We start from the raw sequence: 19,121 nt of genomic DNA, 5'->3' as shown, positions 1-19,121 counted from the left end.
ACGTCGACTTCAATCGACCAATGTTGCTAGTCTCTCTTCTCAATTGTTCTTCTGCTTTTCCCCTAATGATGATACAAAGTAGAAGAATCAGGGTGGCGTCCATGTATTGGAACTATCATATGAAAACAATATCATTTGCAATACATGCTTGGGCGGGGATTTAATGCTCGCCTCCTAGTCTTTAATAGAATGAATACTCCCTGCGCAGTTAGCAGGGGTGATCTTCATTCTATGACAAGACTGGAGGCAAGCATTATGCTTGTTCAAAGCTTCCCAACACAGCAACCGCTGGACTCTCAGTTGGCTTAAAGTAAAACTCTTTAAAGGTACGATCACTAGCCCAATCTGATGCTAGCATAATCTCTCTCAAAGACACCACTGACGTAAAGGCCTTAGATGTCATTGCTCCACGCACAGAAAGTGCTCCGAACCTCCCCAAATCAATGTTCGATGTGTGCATTATCTCTTTAACCCACCTAGCAATGGTGGCTGTAGATACACCCTGAAAAGATTTCCTACGGACTATGAGCAATTGCGTGGTGCCTACTGCCCTCTACTCTGCTGTCCTACACTCATACTCTTTGATGCAGCTCGCTACACACCATTTAGACTTGCTTGGAAAATACGGATAGTATACCGAGGATGTTCCCGTCTTGGTTCTCCTGACTATCGAGAATGTAACTCCTTCCGGACCAAACGATCTCCTATTAACCTCGAGCGCTTTGACATCTGACACACGCTTACAAGATAATAGGCATAACAGCATTGTCAACTTCCCTGTCTGCTGCTTAAGGGACATGTATCTGTCTGCCGGCCAGCCTTCTAAAATCTGGGGTACTACTGTCACGTCCCAAACTGTATTATAACGAGGCTCCGGGGGCACCTTAAACCTGGCACCTCAAATGAGCTTCACCACTGCTGGGTGCTCTCCCGCTGGTACGCCTTCAATCGGCAAATGTCCCGCTAAGATCGCTGACCTGTACACTCCTATAGTGCGGAACGCTCTTCTGTCTTGTAATAATTACACTAGGAAGTTCAGGATCACCACTACAGGGGCTGAAATGGGATGAACACCTCTCCCTTTGCACCAGCTAGACCACTTGGCCCAAGCCGCGTCGTAGCTCCTTCTAGTGCAAGGAGCCCAGGATAAAGCAATAAGCTCTGCAGCTTACAATGAAATGCCTGGCAGCGGCTATCATCTCATGATATTCTGCACGCAATGAGCGGGAGTGTCCCTCTCACTCTCAGAGGATGATACGACCCAACTGGGCCCGTGAGCAGTTGCTCTTCTTCTGGCAGTACCCTCGGCAGGTCCACCAATAGCTCCATTAGAGTCGGAAACCATACTTGTGACTTCCAGAGAAGTGCGACTAACAGTAGCTCTGCTGTCTCCCTCCGACACCTCCCTAGAACTCTGTTCAGCATCATGAATGGGGGAAAAGCATAGTGTGCCCCGCTCTTCCATTCTTGCAGGAAGGCGTCCGTTACTTGCGCACCCGGATCTAGTCTCCAGCTGAAGTACTCGGCTGTTTGCGCGTTTAAGCGGGATGCAAAGAGGTCTATGTTTAGTGGACCCCCACTTCTGATTCAGCTTCTGAAATACTGTTGGATCCAGCCTCCAATCACTGGAGTCCGTGAGGTAGCCCGAATTCCAATCCCCCACTACGTTCAGCTCTCTGGGCAGATACTCCGCCATCATTGACGTTTCCGGCCATAGGCAAAAATGCCAAAAATCCTTCGCTAGCTTGGCTAACATCTTGGACTTCGCACCGCCTAGGTGGTTTATGTAGCGGACAGCTGAGATGTTGTCCATCTTCAGCAACACGCACAATTTAAATCTCCCCTTCTTGAAGGCCTTGATCGCAAAGGATCCTGTCAATAGTTCCAGCTAATTTATGTGCAGATGAAGCTCTTCTTTGCTCCACTTTCTTCCTGTCTGCAGGTCCCCTCATCGGGCTACCCAGCCTAGACGGCTGGCGTCTGACTTTATGATCAGGTCTGGTCAATCTGAAAAAATGGCCTGCCCATTCCAGGTGTCCATATTCTTCAACTACCATTCCAGTTCTGTCACGGATTCTTGATCCAAAGGTACTAATTGATGATATATTAAGCCTTGCTGCAAGTGTCTTATCTTCATCCTCTGCAACTCACAATAGTGTAAGCTCCCTGGGAATATGGCTTGAAAGGAGGCTGCTAGTAGCCCCACTATCCTCGCCAGCATCCTGAGAGAAAATAACTTCTTCTGCAGACATCCTCTTATTTCTCTTTTGATGTCCTGTATCTTTCACGCTGGCAACTCTAGTGTGGCCTTCCTGGTGTCTAGGTTAAATTCGAGGAAGTCCAGTCCCTGTGCTGGCGTGGTGTCTGACTTCTCCACATTTACCAGGAATACCAGGGACAAGAGCAGATCCTGCACCCATTTAAAACCTCGGTCTTCGGCTAGCAGTAGTAGGTCGTCCAGATATATGATCAACCTTATGCCCTTCTCTCGGATCGCTGCTGCTACTGGCTACATCAGCTTGGTAAAAGCCCAGGGAGCTGAGGCAAGACCGAAGGGCATTGTCTTGAATTGCCAATACTACCCTTTCCAACAAAAATCTAGGAACGTTCTGTACTTTACTAATACCAGCACTGTCGTGTAAGCATCCTTCAGGTCCAGTCTTGTCAGCCAGTCTCCTTCTCTGAGAGAGTCTCAGAGCTGGTGGATGCCTTCCATCTTAAAATGACGGTAGACTACCCAACCGTTTAGTTCCTTCAGGTTTATTACCAGTCTGACCTTCTCTTTCCTGTGTACTAGGAACATGTTGCTCACGAAACTGGGTGTCCCTGAGCATCTCTCTATGGCGTTCTTCTGGGCGAGCTGCGACAGCTCATGGTCTAAGCAGTTCTGCTCTGCACTTACTAGGTGTTGCTGATGTGGCCTACACACTTGCACTGGAGGCTCTATAAATTCCAGCTGCAGACCCTTTACGGTTTGCAATATCAAAGCATCGCTGGAAAGCATGCGCCAAAACCTGCCAGTCCTCCCTCCTGCCGGAGGGTAATGTCCCTTTCTCACCTTGAGTGAATCCTTGACCTCGGCTGGTTCTTCTTCCTCTTCCCTCTAGGGAAACGTCTGATGGATGGGAAGAAGCAATCCTGCTGTCTATTCTCTGAGTATTGTGCTCTGGGATTGGGGGGGTCTTCTGCCTCCTTGGTTCCGACCAGCCGTGCGACCCCTGGGGCGACCAGTCCCGGCAAAAACTCTGTTTGTAAAGATCTTTTGGATCAAAGCTTGTGCTTTGTCCAATGAAGTATATGTGCCAACAAAACAGCCCATTTCTTTCCCAAAGGACTCGCCAAAAAGGAAACCCTGCGCTGCCTCTCCTGCTTCGTAAGAAGCGAGATCGCTGAGCTTGGGATCGATTTTCAGCAGCAAGCCTTTTCTCCTTTCTGAGGCGATGGTGCAGTTGGCATTTCCTAATAAGCAAACAGCCCTCTGTGCCCAGCTCGCCAGGGCGTCGGGGTCCACCTCCTCCCCTGTATCTTTAGATCTCTCTGCTAAATCCATGATCTTACCAAGCGGGCCCGCTAGATCTAGCAATTTCTCTTGGCAGCTCTTCCATGATCTGTCAATGCCGTTCCGGGGGTTTTTGCTGGTCTTGGATACAAAAGTTAGTATCTTGGGATCCAGCTTGGGGGTCTCTGCCACCTTCCCTGGAAGGTCTGGTCTTGGCATTCTGCTCGTAGGCGTTGCCTAACATCTTTATCAAAGGCCTTCCTCAATCTTATGGTCATGTACTGTGCAACCCTGGGGGACGGCTGCCAGTCTGATGATCTCGGGTTCCGGATGCTGTCCGGGTCAAACATGTCCTCTTGGTTCTCCTCGAGGTGTTTCTCTTTGTGGGTTTTCTTTCCCCCGCTGGGCTTAACCCAATCATCTTCGACTGTCTCCTCTCCATCCTGGGGTGGGGGTCGTGAGGTCTGGCACTGCCTGGCGCTGCAAGTATGCTTTTCTGAGCTTTGCAAAAGCGTCAGCAACCTCTGGGGCCTTTTTTTTCGCCCTTTCCATAGGGCCCTGGGGTTCTACTGAGGCTTTCCGCTTTCGGGCCTTAGTACTCCCCTTAGATCCTGTTTGAGCTGATGAAATTCAGGCCTTCGGACAACATGCTGGTCTGTGCCTCGGGAAGTAAGATATGTGCTAAGTTCAAAATGGGGATAGCTAAAGGGGATAGTTCAATCACCATGTGTCGAAGGTATTCAAACTTCCTTGAAATTGATCTTGCCCTCCCCTCCTTGGGGGATGCCAGCCTCATGTCTTTCCGTGGCCTAAAAAAGACGACTGGTCCGGGGCATGTGTTTGCTCAGCAGCTTCCATACTACTACTCTGCACCATGCACAGCTCACTTACCCTTTAGTGCACCCCACACTGGGTGCAATGCCTCACACCCCACGCTCTGGAGATACCAACAGGGTCCATCCTCCCATGCTCTACTATGCCCGGCACACTTAGCTGTCAAAATGCTGTACACAGCGCAAAGTGCTTAGTACTTCATGCCCCAGAAATACCAGCAGGGTCTCTTTCATGCGGCCCTCTGTGGCAGGCACCTCAGCCAAAATTGTCCGCCCACTGCATCCAACGTTGCATGTCTGTTACACATTATCGGGGCTTCTGACATGTGGTACTCACCTGGCATTTTGACACAGCTTTGTCCGCTCTGGACACACAATCGGGGTTCTCCACTCAGACCTCTGCTGTATTTGTATTTACATTTTGAGGATGGTAGCCTATGGGTGCACTATCGCACCCCATGTTGCATGATTGTATATATGCTGACATCTGATAGCCGCTTATTATTATTATTGTTATTATTATTATTATTATTATTGTTATTATTATTATTGTTATGGTACTTATTGAGCACGGATCTGACTTCAAGAAGCAACAGAGCACTTTACAGAGGTGTAAAACAATACAGCTATATAACAGAGCACTTTACAGAGGTATAAAACAGTACAGATGCATAACAGAGCACTTTTCAGAGATAACAACAGAATAGGTATACAGTGGGGGGTTGGGATACAGAGGGGCACAGGGGAGGGGTACAGCTGTACCGGTGTTGGGGAGCAGAGGTTAGGGTGGTGTCTAGCGAGTCAGCTTGCCTGTGGGGAATGTGATGGACAAGGTGTTGAGGTGGAGTTATTCCTTGAAGCGGTGGGTCTGGAGTTCTTTTCTGAATTGTAGAAGCCTGGGGGGGTGAGTCTGATGCTGACGAGGAGAAGGTTCCATAGTCTTGGATTGGCAGAGGAGGCTTGTTTTCTGGTCCTGTCCTTTTTACAGCAGTGGATTTCAAGTTTGCACATGTCCTGACTTCTGGTGGTGCTCTGTCTGCGGAGGTGCTGATTTTCTCTGCAAGGTAGCTGGGTGACTTTAGGGCGACTGCCTTATAGATGATGCAGCAAGACTTGAAGGTGATTCGTGCATGCAGTGCAAGCCAGTGAAGGTTGATGAGGCTCATGGTGATGTGGTCATATCTGCGTAGACCCTTGATAAAGCATGCAGCCGTGTATAGGACACTTCTCAGGGGCACAAGGCAGGACAACAGGAGGACTTTGAGGAGCGCTTGCCAGCTTATTCCAGCAATTTATCAGTTTAGTAGTTTGGTCCTACATACCATGTTGCTACCCCTTTACCCCACCTATCCGGGTTGTTATAGAATATATTTTAGATGCTGTACTCTTAACACCGGTTCCATTCTGACCCTCTAGGTTACAGGGGCTAATGATGAGGTTGCCTACTGAATGAATTTTTGGTTGCCCACCACGTTAATTTCAACACTGACATTGATATTGACTGTGCCCTTTGGCTGCCCCAGACTCCTCCATTGCATGAGCCTTCTTTGTAATTTTTCTGAGACTTTTTGAGATTCTTGGAGACTTTTTGGAAATGTTTGGATATTTTTAGCTCAGTCCTTTCCCATGTCTTTATTAAACCATCTTACACTAGATTTTGTATGTTGTGTCCCCACTGGCGTGACGCATACATAGAGGCACACAGTGACTTGAGTATGCTGCTGGGTGGTCCCAAGTGAGTCTGGGGAGATTGCCTCTGTCCCAGCACCCCATCAGATCTTCAAGATATAATTCTGCAGGGTAGATTCCTGTGAATAAAAATATAAATACATACATTGATGACATCATGTTCACAATTAAAATAGCACTGTGTTGTCTTGTTTGGTTTTCTTTTTTGCCTTATACAGTGGTCACGATTACTATTGTGTGCATGAATAATCCATCCACCAGCTAAGAGTTTCTCGTGTCTGCCTTGAAGAAAGCCGGCTGTTCCCATAAGAACTGTTTACACCAGATTGCCGAAACTAGAGTTGGAAGCTGTTTTCTTTTCCTTTGAAGGATGAACTTGTTTGTTATATACATCTTTGACCAACATATGTCCCTAGGCTGTGAATTTAGTCTAACGGCAGCTGGTATATTAACAATTGGTGCACAATTAGAAAAAGTGTGGCGCCAGCTGGGATATATACACCAGCATTGCAATGTGTGCAATTATTTCTTGTAACATGATTTACCAGTTTATTTTTCTTTGGTTTCATTCACTACGATGAATTGTGTGTTGAGGTGTAGATGATGATGAGTGTCTGAGGTTGACAGTTTGGTGGGTTTCTTTACAGTTTACACAGGTCTTGTAGTATACAGATGTGTATGAATTAATTCCAGTCACTTTCTTATCTAAATGTTCTACATGGTTGCGTCCTGTTGCACGTTTTGTTTGGCCTTTGTTTATAAACATTTTTGTATATGTTCAAATTGATTTCTATGTATCATTTCTGTGTTCTTCGTTTGGAAATGTAATAAATAAAGTGAACTTGTTCTGTTTAACTTCGTGAGGCTTTGGCCATATTGGTCTTCTCTAACCTATCATCATTGCTATGTCTCCACCTTTCCAAACATGTACATATTGTGCCCTGGGCTCTCCCCTTTTTCTTGGTACATTTTCAGCACTGCTGCTGGCTATATTTCTTGGTACATTTTCAGCACTGCTGCTGGCTATATTTCTTGGTACATTTTCAGCACTGCTGCTTACAATATTTCTTGGTACATTTTCAGCACTGCTGCTGGCTATATTTCTTGGTACATTTTCAGCACTGCTGCTTGCAATATTTCTTGGTACATTTTCAGCACTGCTGATGGCTATATTTCTTGGTACATTTTCAGCACTGCTGCTTGCAATATTTCTCGGTACATTTTCAGCAATGCTGCTGACTATATTTCTTGGTACATTTCCAGCACTGCTACTTGGTATGAACCTGTCCATGCTGTCATTTGCACTGGTCGACCACAGTTGTATTGAAGTGTGATGGCACGTGCTGCCGCTTGCTTCAGTGCCACAGAATGTGTGCCAGCTCGTCTTCTCACAAATGCAGAATATGGCTCATGTTTTCCCTTTGTAATTCAACCATCCTTCTTGAGTTATTGAACTATTTGCTTTTGACTAAATATAGGACATTCCCTATAACAATATATACTCACTTAAGATGAAATGAAGCCACAACATCAACATTCATACTAACAGGTTAAAGGATAACTCTATGACTACACTAATCTATAACTCTTAGACAGGCCACGTTATGCACACAGATCCAGCTCACACCGACCACGAGCAAAGGATCTTTAATCTTAGACCTCACATAACATTGTGCTATATAATTATGGCATCACAATCACTAACATCACTTGCCCTGAATGAGGGTCAGTGATGTGCCCAAAGTCGTGTGGGCCTAAAAGAGCTTTTGAAAGATTTTCACCAGACTGGATGGAGTTATTGAAAATATTCTGGTACCTGAACCTAAGTCGTCTTAGTGATGTTAGTGCGACAGCCAACCTTCTTACTCAGAGGAGCATTGAGAGCTGAGCCACATGTAGCTGTTTGGTCAGCATGCTCGTCATGAGAATCTGTGATACAGTGCGCATCGCTATTTATCCACCCATAGTAGTTCAGCCGTCCAGTGGCACCATATCAGTGGGCCTTGTTGATTGCTGTGGTCCTGTAACACTAATCACCTTCTACTGGGAGGGTGTGACCTCTGCACCATCGGTTCTTCGCCCACTGGCATCTGCCATAACATTTTTGGCAGAAATATTGGTATGTGTTTTAGGGCAACCCAAGAGCGGCTTGATGTGTGGTGAGCTTGCAAAAATGGTGTGTCGGAGCGGGGACCTTCGGCATGTGTAATCATTCTGCCTAAGGCCGGTGGCAGAGGCAAGGCTCCAGTCCTGAGTCTCTGTGGCTTCCCTCACAGACCATGCAGCACAAGTTCTCTTACTGCTCCTCCAGCCACAGAACCTGGCGGCCTCTTCTGTGTGCCTCTGTGGGCTGCTGGCCAGGGGTGCACCATGGCAAACATTTTGGGGTGTGGGCTAACCTTTCGAATGTTGGGAGGGGCGCTAACTTTAGAGACTGTGTGGCAGGGGCAAGCATACTAGTGTGTGGGCATCTAACATCCTTACACATTCTGAGGCTATTCTATTGCAGCTTCAATGCTACAAGCAGTTAACTTTCTCCTTCAAGTCTGAAACCACACACTTAAGAACGGCTGTAAGTATGAGCTGTCTCCTGCGCCACCCCTCCAATCTCTCCCCTGATATGCAAGTACTAACACATCGGGCCTCATTCCGAGTATGGCGGTAAGGGATAGCGGCCACCGCTAACGAGAGCGGTGGCGGTAATCCCTTACCGCCATACTCCGAGTTCCCTTAGCGCCATGGTGCTTTTAACACCTGCTTTTAGCAGGCGTTAAATACCATGGCGCTAAGGGACCTTGATGTTAATTACGCCACCGTAATTTACGGTGGCGTAATTGACGCCTTCCCCACTCCCATTATGCCCTATGGGGCAAGAATGGGAATGGGGAAGGGTAAATGGGGATTGGGGAATTACCGCCCCGCCAACCTTGGAATGGGGCGGTAATTCCGCCAACCACCAAGGCGCTGCCGGTCCGGGTACGGCGTCAACCAAGGCGTTAATAGCGCCATTGGTTAGCGCCGTACTCGGAATGAGGCCCATCATCTCAATTTCATTTGCCTAAAAATATATGCATACAAATGCAGGTGCTAACAATGCAATTCTTTACATTAGTAATTGCCCGGCCTTTGTTATCTGTGCAGCCACAGGCCCCATTTATGTCCTGTTCTGTCCTGCCACGGCTCCGTAGATCACCTTGGTCAAGCAAACATAGCCCAACATTTTTGGGGATGGGCTAAAGCCCAATCTACCCAATGGTGGTTGCACCACTGCTGCTGGCACAGGGCCAGCAAACAGCTGATGTCCTTCCAGCTGTACAAACCGCACACAGCAGCCCTCTCAAATGTGGTCCCCTGTGGCATCTGATGGCACAGACTCCCTGGGCTACACTCCACTCACCCAACCGGGGCTTCTGAAACAGCGTGGGCCCCTTTGGCTGAACTCCTTTCATCACAACTGTGGCTTCTGATGGTACAGGCCACCTGTGTGACGGCAGGTGTACCTCTGGGGGTGGTGGTCATCCGTTGGTTGTTTTCCCCACTGTAGCAATACTCTGGGTGTTCATTATATGGTCAGCAACGCTGTAATGATGTAGCGCTCTTCTGGAAAGACACACTGGCCCTCATTCTGAGTTTGGAGGTAAGTACCGTCCATTACCGGCATGGCGCAAATAGCGTGTCCGAGCTGGCAATAGATCACTAAAAGCCCACTATCACGAGTTTGCGGGCACAAGCTTTGCGCCATACCAGTACTGGACGTATCGGCATGCCACAAAAGGGCCAGAAAACCCCCCTACCGGCATGACCCACACCGTAGACAACACTACCGCCATAGAGCAATGCGGCATTAGCGGTGCCTGTAAATAGCGGTCACCGTTATTTACGGTCACCGTTCAATTGTGGAACCGGAAATAGCGTCATCGCACAGGAACTGGAAGGAGTACGGTGGCCATCTTTAAAAACACAATCCATTGCCATCCTCACCAGACAGGACCCCTGGCACACTGTTGACCTACCGGAAAGTAACTACAACTACCGAGGAATGGCCAAAGCGCCAAAGAAGGGAGCTGCCCGCCTCCGAAAGGAGCGGTTCAGCCCAGATGAGATGCAAATGCTTGTGGATACCCTCCACAAGCATACTGGGACTGTTTTCAGCAGCAACATGCAGAGGGAGGCAGTGTTGAAAAAAAAAAGAAATCTGGGCACTACTATGCCAGAAGATGAGCACTGTGGGCAACACCCCCCGCACCATAAAGGATTGCCGCGAAAGTTGGGACGACCTGCCGCTGAGGGTGCGGAGCATCCTCTCTGCGAACAGAAACCAGGCCTTGGAGACCAGAGGAGGCCCAAGTTCGCCAATAAAACTCCATGGGAGGAGACATGTCCGGCCATGATAGGAGCCGAATCCATTGAAGGGGTCGGAGAAATGGAGTGTGGTGCGACGTCATCCGCTGATGGAGGTGAGTGTCCAAAGTAAAAACTGCTAACGCAAATGTTATGAAAGTCACTGCTAACGTCTGGCCAAGGAGTCACGGCATGGTCGGCCACACACACCCTCCCTGTAAATCATGCCGAAGCAAGTGAGACCCAAGCCAGTGCCAGATGCAAGGCCGTAACGTATATGACATATGACACATACCACACAAAGTTGCCCATTCCATGAGGCACACAGGGTAGTTGATGTAAACAGTGAGCATGTTAAACAGCACAGTACCCTGCCAACATGAGTGACACCGACATATGCATGCATTTACTACCCAAGTATGGAATGACGTGTCGTTCCCTACACAAATGCCGATTACCCACAATTGTCTGAATGTGCTATCGTAGCCATGTATGAATGTGGCTCTCCAAACATCACTCATGCCGTCCCTCTCTTCCACCCCCACAGGCAGTGAGCATGACAGTGAGGAGCAGGAGAGCAACCATCACAGCACTTCCAGGGGCCAAGGCAGGGGCCGCCGTCTCGCAGCAACAAAGACAACACCTGGACGTACACCACCAGCTCCAGCAGGGCCCGTGGAGGGTGCACCACCCCCACCCCTCCCTGCACTGGCTGCAGACACATGCCCAACGCCACAGTCCGAGGAATCCAGTGTGGCTGGGGAGGTGGCAGCCACGGCCCCCCTCGAATTTGAGGACAGCCCCAATGCCATCTGGGGAGCGACTGAGGACGACACAGTGGAAGTCGTGCACACCCCTGAAGCCTACTCAAACCCCCAGGTATCCTTTAGTGACTCGGGTGAGACCGAAACACTGGAGCAGTCTGGCCAAGGACCAACACAGGGACATGGCAGTCCTGTGCCCAGTTCCCTTGAGGAAGCGCCGGTAGGATATGTCAGCCCGATCCCCAGCAGGGCCACTGCTTCATCCGCTGATGCACAGCGGGCTGACCAGCTCACAGCCCTGATTACAGAATTTGTGCAGGACAATCGGCAGGCCAGGGAGGAGTGGCGTGCTGAATTGAGGGCACTGGGCCAGTCCATAACGGAAAGCACCAACCGGCTCTGTGAGGTGCTTGGCCTTATAGTCGATGCTCTGGAGGCTGCTCATCCTGGCCAACAGCCTCAACATGAGGACACCCCTTCAACGAGGAACTCCACCCAGACCAGCCCACTCCGTCAGTCACTCTGTGCGCTGTGCCGCCGGGACATGCCTCCCCCTGGCTCCGGGAGCGCAGAGTGACTTTACTGCCAGCCACATGTGGGCTACGTGGACCCAATGGGACTAGTGTGGGGTTGTTGTGGTGGGAGTGGGAGGGGGGTGAGGGTGTGTTGGGGAGTTGTGGGGGAGAGGGAGGGGGGTGAAGGTGTGTTGGGGAGTTGTGGGGGAGGGGGGTGAGGGTGGTGGAGGGTTTGTTTTTCACCTTGGTATTTCCGAATTCAATACACCGTTGTTCATCAAAACAATTACCAGAGTGGACATTCAACATTGCGCATGTGTCATTTATTCTTGCACAGTGCATAGTGTACATGTATCCCCACACCCAGTGCCCTATGTCCTAACAATATGTCACCCTCTGCTGACTTGTGGGTCTGAAATATTGTGCAATCAAAGACTGCTGCACGGCACGTCCCTCCTGTGCCTCGGCACCGAAATGATGTCCTGCCACATCTTCCTCCTCTCCTTCATCATCATCAGGTGGTAGCAGTTCCATGTCAGGGGGCAGGGGCACGTTCCGACGGATACACATATTGTGCAGCATTACACATGCCATGGTGATCTTGGCCACCTTCTCATGGCTGTAGAGGAGAGCCCACCGGACCAGCTGAGGCAGCGAAATCGTGCCTTCAACAGGCCAAAGGTCTGCTCTATCACCACACATGTACGGGTATGGGAATGATTGTAGTCCTCCTCGTGCCTGGTCTGTGGGTTTCGGACAGGGGTCATGAGCCACGGCTTCAAGGGATAGCCACAATCACCTGCAGGAGAGTGGAATAAAGGTAAGTGATTGCACAACCATGTAGGACAACGACACTAGTCTCACATGGAAGAAGCTAATTTGTGCGCACATGCACATGTCCCTGGATGCATTGACCCCATTTCTGGCCCCGTTATGTGCCCTTTGCAATGGACTAATGGGGTGGGTTGCATCTTCAAGATGGGTCATGGTGTGCACTGACGTCAACATTGCCACCCAGGTGGAGTATGCATCCCCCCTTCCCACCCAGGTGGAGTATGCACCACCCCTTCCCATCCAGGTGGAGTATGCATCCCCCCTTCCCACCCAGGTGGAGTATGCAGCCACCCACCTCACAACCGCAATGCACAGCCATGGCCCAGTCAGGCAACTCACCATGCAGCCAGGCACGTCATCCAGCATGTCGCTCCATGTAGCGTGGTAGCATGGAGTTCCGCAGTACCAAAGAGTCATGAGTTGATCCTGGATATCGGGCACAGCAATGTGTGATGATCTTGCTGGCGTCGCATACCATCTGCACATTGATGGAGTGGTATTGGTTGCGGTTGCGATACACCACCTCCATCGCATGCGGGACCACCAACTCCACATGGGTGCAGTCGAAGGCACCTACACAATTTGGCATGCCTGCCAGTGCATGGAAGGCAACTTTTGTATCGAATATCTCCTGGGGAGTCCGTGGTAGGGAAATGTAGTCCCTTGTGTGAGGGCACTTGAGGAGAACCATCTCCGGTTCCGGAAGCACCTCAAAACCTTCCTCTTTGCTTCTGCTTTCTCTCTCCCTCTCCCCTGCTAATTCTTCACTGAATCTGCACCGAATCTGCAACTGGGCCACTCTCGCCGACCTTGGGCCTGGGCCCAGCCACTCTCCACTTGCACTGCCTCCCTGGCAACCCCTGCACTGCGGGACTGTCTCTGTATCCCTACAGCCCCTGTTCCCAGCACTTGTCTGCACTTACCTTGCACTTGCCACCAGCTGGCCCTTATTTATTTTATTCTACTTACCTTGTACTGCACTTCCCCCCTCCCGTCCCCTTGCACTTTCTCCCTTCCCCCTACCCCTGCACTTGCACGATCTGAATGACACCTGGCCTAGTAGGATCGTTGTCTGTCTTCCCCTTGTTCCCCCCTCCCTGCCTCGTCGCGCCTTGAAACACTTGAAACACTTGTGTATAGGCGCGTTACAAATGCCATATCATATCATATCATACAGCACTTGGTTCAGTATCCGGGAAAATAAGGGTTGTGATGTGCCATGCATGTGCCCCACTGTGTGCTGGTTGGCAAGGAAGTGGAGCACAGACACTACCTTCAGTAGAGGGGGGATGGTGGTGCGTATTTCTATGAGGCTCACTATGTCGTTGTGTATCAGGTCCACTATGGTGGTGATGGTGTCACGGTCAAGCCGGTACAGGGTGTGGATCTTCTCAGGTGTTAGGTTGAAGGGGGTGGCTCTAATGCGAGGGATTGGGGCTGCCGGTGTGGTAACGGTGCCTGCACTGGTGGGGCATTCAGGGCCTGTCTCACCCTCCTTCTCCTCCTGCATCTCCTCTGTGGTGGCGGCTGTTGTTGTTGTTGTTGTTGAAGCATTGCAAGCAGGGCCTCCAGCTCCAGTACTGCTACTACTATTGGTATCATCTTGGTGTGGGAGGGGATGTGGTGTGTGGGGGTGCTCCTTTTGTACTGGCCCTCACTCCATTGCCTCCACCTGTGCTGATTGTGTGCACCAGTCGCACTTGAAAACACTGCTCAGGGCTCTTAACACCTTCTCTGAGATTTACACCATGCCGGTAAGCTCTTTCTCGGCCTTCAGGAGGCCGTTATTTACATGTCCGCATTTCTTGTGATCAGCTCCGGTTTACGGCAAGCCGCTAATGCCGGCATGGTGTGTCGCGCGCGCGCCTAGTCCGCTATTTACGGCATCGTAAAGTACGATGCCGTAAATAGCGGTCTGGTTGGTCAGAATAGCCTGTAGTGGTAAGCGATGCCGGTAATCCTTTACCGGCATCGTTTTTCCCTTACCTCCAACCTCAGAATGACCCCCACTGTTTGCTTAGTTAATGTTCTCTCGAAAGGCAGGTTTAAAAACGGATGATTCCGCCCACAGTAAGGGTGCATTTTGCGTGTGCAGTTCTCTCACACTTGAACTGATGTACCTTTATGCCTATTCTACACGCATTACCCTTCTAATCAAAAGGGAGAGAAGAAGATATTAGGAGGAGAGGGAACCGAAAGGCAATGACGGAAAGTTTTTGGCACTCCACAGGGCCAGCTCCTCCCTTCTGTCTGACCTCTAAATGGCAGATTGGTTGTTTAAGCCCTTAGTTGCTGCTCCAATGAATACCAATTACCCACGAGCAAAGACTGGGGGACTGCAACTTCTAATCCCCATCTGAAAAAGGCAAACACATGAAGGTGGAACAAGCAGAGAGAGGACTGACCAATCACAATCTGAGAGAGTTGGGAGACTGGCAAATAACTAATCCAAACCCTTAGTGCACAATCACGTTTAACAATAGGACTATAAAAGAGTTATGAGGTCTGCAGTAGTTGTCAAAGTCTGGGCAATGGGAGAGTATAAACTGGAGAGCAGAGCAATGGAGAAGACTGGCTGGGAGAGTTGCTACTGGTAATGCACTAGACATATTCACCACTTATACCAGTGGCCACAGCAAGCTGTAACCAACATCTGGAAATATAAGGGAGAGGGGTAATTTTACAGCCCAACAAAAGCCCTAAGCCAGATGAAGACATTCTTGCTGGTAGGAGAGTGTGCAAGGTATTTAGGATTTCACAGGAAGGAGAAATCTGTCTGACGGGTAGCAATATCACAGCCTGACAAATACCTAAGCAAGGTGGAAAAATACTTCCTGAAAGGAGTATATGAATGGTATTACTCACTGACCTGGCACTTACCCAATTATTGATGGTTAAATCCTTGCTATAAGTAGTGCTTGAATTGAGCAGGGCACTTTAACCCTAGAATTGTTTGCCAAGAAACAAGCACTGAGAGGAGCCAAGACTTCAAGGAGTCTCTCCTCCTCAACAACTAGGCCATCACATCGCCCCCCACACCACCTGACTTGCTAGATGCCGTCTGCCCCTCTCCACCCCACCACCATATACAGCTGTACCCCTCCTCTGTGTCCCTCTGGATCATACCCCCTGCTGTATATGTGTTCTGCAGTTACCTCAAAAAAGCAATCTGTTATGCATCTGTACTGTTGTATACCTCTGTAAATGTCTCTGTTGCTTCCAAAAGCTTGGTCCGCGCTCAATAAATACCATAATAATATTAATAACAATAATAAGTGCCCCTATTCTCGGCTGTCCTGCCGCTCCATGCTCTTTCTCCCTGTTGGACCAATTCTGCCAGGCAGCATGCTCCATGTGCTTGCAGCCAATGCCATGTCTATGAGGCTCATGCTCTTCAATGGCTATGAGCAGATTCCGTCTATGCACTCAATTTACCCCGCTGTCAGAGCTGTAACATTACTGACTACGGAGCATGGTGGTCATTGGTTCCTCCTTCTTATTGGCTGAGGCCTTTCCATTGGCCAGAGATGAAGACACTGATGACTGGATAGTGTTACCATACGAGCTGATGATTGGATATTGTTTCCAGTGGCTTGCATGGTAAAAGTATCCAGAAAGTATCCAGTGTTGTGGGGAGGTGTAAGAGAGGGAAAAAGCCGCACGCTGTGGTATTGGTGGATGGACACAGTGTTCCCATGCTGATGGATACAGGTACCGAGTGTGAATTGGGAAACATGGTTGAGACTCTTTGGAGGAAAGGGGAAGAAGCTTAATACATTTTGGGTGAGGGCCAGTGTGTATGGGGGAGCCATGATTGAGATTGTGGGTGAGTTCAGATGTGTTTTGGAGTGTAAGGGAAAGTCCACAGGGGGAAACATGTTTGTATCAAAGAGTGCTGGGTGTCTACTAGGGTGGCACGTGCAAGCAGAGATTATAATTGTTATGGGTTCCAGTGTGTCAGGATTAATATCAGTTATTGACAAGGAATTGAAGGTGGAGAGTGAATTTGGGTGTGTTTCTGATGACAGATTTGGGTACCTGAAGGGCAATCAGCACAGGATACAACTGAAGCTGAGAGCGGTATCTATGTTGAGTAAGCTCAGGCATGTTCCTATCTGTCTCAGGGAGGAGGTGAAGAAGGAGTTGATGAAGGTTGCGAAATTGGGTGTGATTGAGAGAGTTGAGTTGTCAGAGTGGACCTCTTCCAATTGTTATGCTGAGGAAAGCGAATGGAGAGATCAGAACCTGTGTCGACCTGAGGGAATATAACAGGAATGTTGTGGCAGACAAGTTTCCACTACCAAATAAAATGTTAACCCTGCATCTTGGGAGTTAACAAAGTTTCTGATACCAGAGGGGACATTTAGGTACTGCAGATGACTTTTGGGTTGGTCTCAGTCACACCCTTCTTTCAAAGGATGATGCATGCATTGTTCAGTGCGGAGAAGGGTATGTTCTGTTCCGGTTGACATTCTAAGTATGGGTGCTACAGAAGTTGAACATGAAGCTAGGTTGAGGAATGTCCCTAGGATTGTTGGTAAGGCTGGGTTGATTTTGAGAAGGGACAAGTGCAAACTTAGGAAGGCATCCATAGGTTATTTAGGACACACTTTAATTGAGGGGCACAAAGCAAAAGAAGATTTGGTAACAGCGATTAAGAATGTGAGTAGTCCCAAGGAAAGACAAAGTGTCATGCCTCTTCTTGGGCTGATGGAATATTATGCCAAGTTAATCCCACATCTTGCTGACAGATGCATGAGCATCAGGACCCTGTGTAAGAAGTGTTTGATTGGAGTGAGAGATTCCAGCTGAGTTTTATGATATCAAGGGGGCAATTCCTAGTTCCCTGTTGTTGGCAAGTTTTGGCACATTGTGTCCTATGTGGATCATGGCATATGCCAGCAACACTGGTCTAGGGGCTGTGTTGCTACAGAAACAACAGGGTGTGGAGACAGTAGTGGATTTTGCCTCAAGGGCATTGAGGGAAGTTGAGTGGAGGTATTCCGTCATAGAGAAGGAGCCACTCGGTGTAGTGGGAGCATTAAAGAAGTTCTGATTGTTTCTATGGGGAAGAGTTTTCAAAGTGTTGATGGATAACAAGCCACTTGTGGGTGTGTTCATGTCTAAAGGACTTGTTGGTTGTTCAAGGTGGATCATGAGGTGGGTGACATCTATGCAGGGCCACAATGTTTAGGTTGAACATATCCCTGGGAAGGAGAATTAGTGGATGATTTTCCATCAAAGGCAGAGAATGCAGTTGTGGAAGAGGAGAGTGAGGTCGATGGATGTGGGGATGGTGGTGAGGAAGTATTTTCGGTGTGTGGTGAGCGAACACTCACCAGAGAAGAGTGGGTGAGAGAACAGGAGAGTGATGTCATTCTTCTCGAGGTCGTGAGGAGAGTGCAGAGTGGCTGGAGGGAACAAGGTGGTGACGATTAAATGATTAAGCATTTTTACAAAGTTCACGAAGAGTTGAGTGTTGAGGGGGGATTGTTCTACAGATGAGGTAAGGTAGTGCCACTGTTGAGGTTGGGAGCCAGGTTGTTGGCATAAGCCCACACAGGGATTTTAGAGGTTACGGAGTGCAAGGGCAGGCTTAGGGCTGATTATTGGTGACCCAAAATTGATGGTGAGGTGCAAGAGATGGTGAGGTGCTGTGAACAGTGTGGTGAAGCAGATAAGGCTTTGAGGAATCATACCCAACCTCTTAGGGCATTGGAATATGTGGCAGTGGATGCTTTACGACCACTTGGTGATACTAGAGGAGGAGAAGGTACATTCTTGTTTTGTTGGATTTGTATTCCAAATGGGTTGAAGTGAAGGTGCTGAATGAAGCTGATTCTAAAGTGGTTGTACGGTCCCTCAATGAGGTGTTTCAGAGACAGGGTTTTCCTGCTAAATGTCTTACAGACAATGGGGTGTAGTTCACCTCTAAGCTTGTGGAGGAGTTTATCAAAGGAGTAGACGTCTTGCATCTGTAAGTGCCTTCAATACAGCACTCCAACTAATTCAATGCCTAGTCTGGGATGCCCAATGGAAGCCCTTATTTATATATTTTTATGACAAGTTCATTAATCTGGATGATGAACCCTTATATAACGCCCCTCTCCTAGAATCCCCCTGACCTGACTGAGCCAAGAAGTAGGTTTGTTTTGCAAATTAAAAGGTTTATTAGAAAAATTTAACAATATATATATATATATCACACTTTTATGAATACATTTATATTTGATAGCACACTTATGAATATAACAGTGATCAACAATGGATAATATTACACTAGCACACTTATTTAATTATTTAGGAGTTGGTATAGAAAGGATAAGGTAGCAGAGAATACTTTGTATGGTTTCAATGAAAAGCAATGATGGAAAGAATGCAGCACAGAAATAAACTGATATGGTTTCAGCAATAGATAAGATGATCACTTTTTTCTTTATGACAACTCACTCCCCCCTATGCAATATGAAGAGATGGAAATGGGGGCACACAGGTTTTCAGGAATACAATCAAAAGCAGTTCAGTTCCCCCCTAGCAAGCTTAGAGCAACCGGTATGCTTTTAAACAGTCAAAAATACTTTTACATGTGATTTGCAATGAAGTGAAAAATATGCTAAAAATGATTTTAATTTCCTATAGGAGATTC

Source organism: Ambystoma mexicanum, chromosome 2p (assembly GCF_040938575.1).
Source record: "Ambystoma mexicanum isolate Mex_15411 chromosome 2p, UKY_AmexF1_1, whole genome shotgun sequence".
In the NCBI taxonomy this organism is placed as follows: domain Eukaryota; kingdom Metazoa; phylum Chordata; class Amphibia; order Caudata; family Ambystomatidae; genus Ambystoma; species Ambystoma mexicanum.
This window is presented reverse-complemented; position numbering follows the sequence as displayed.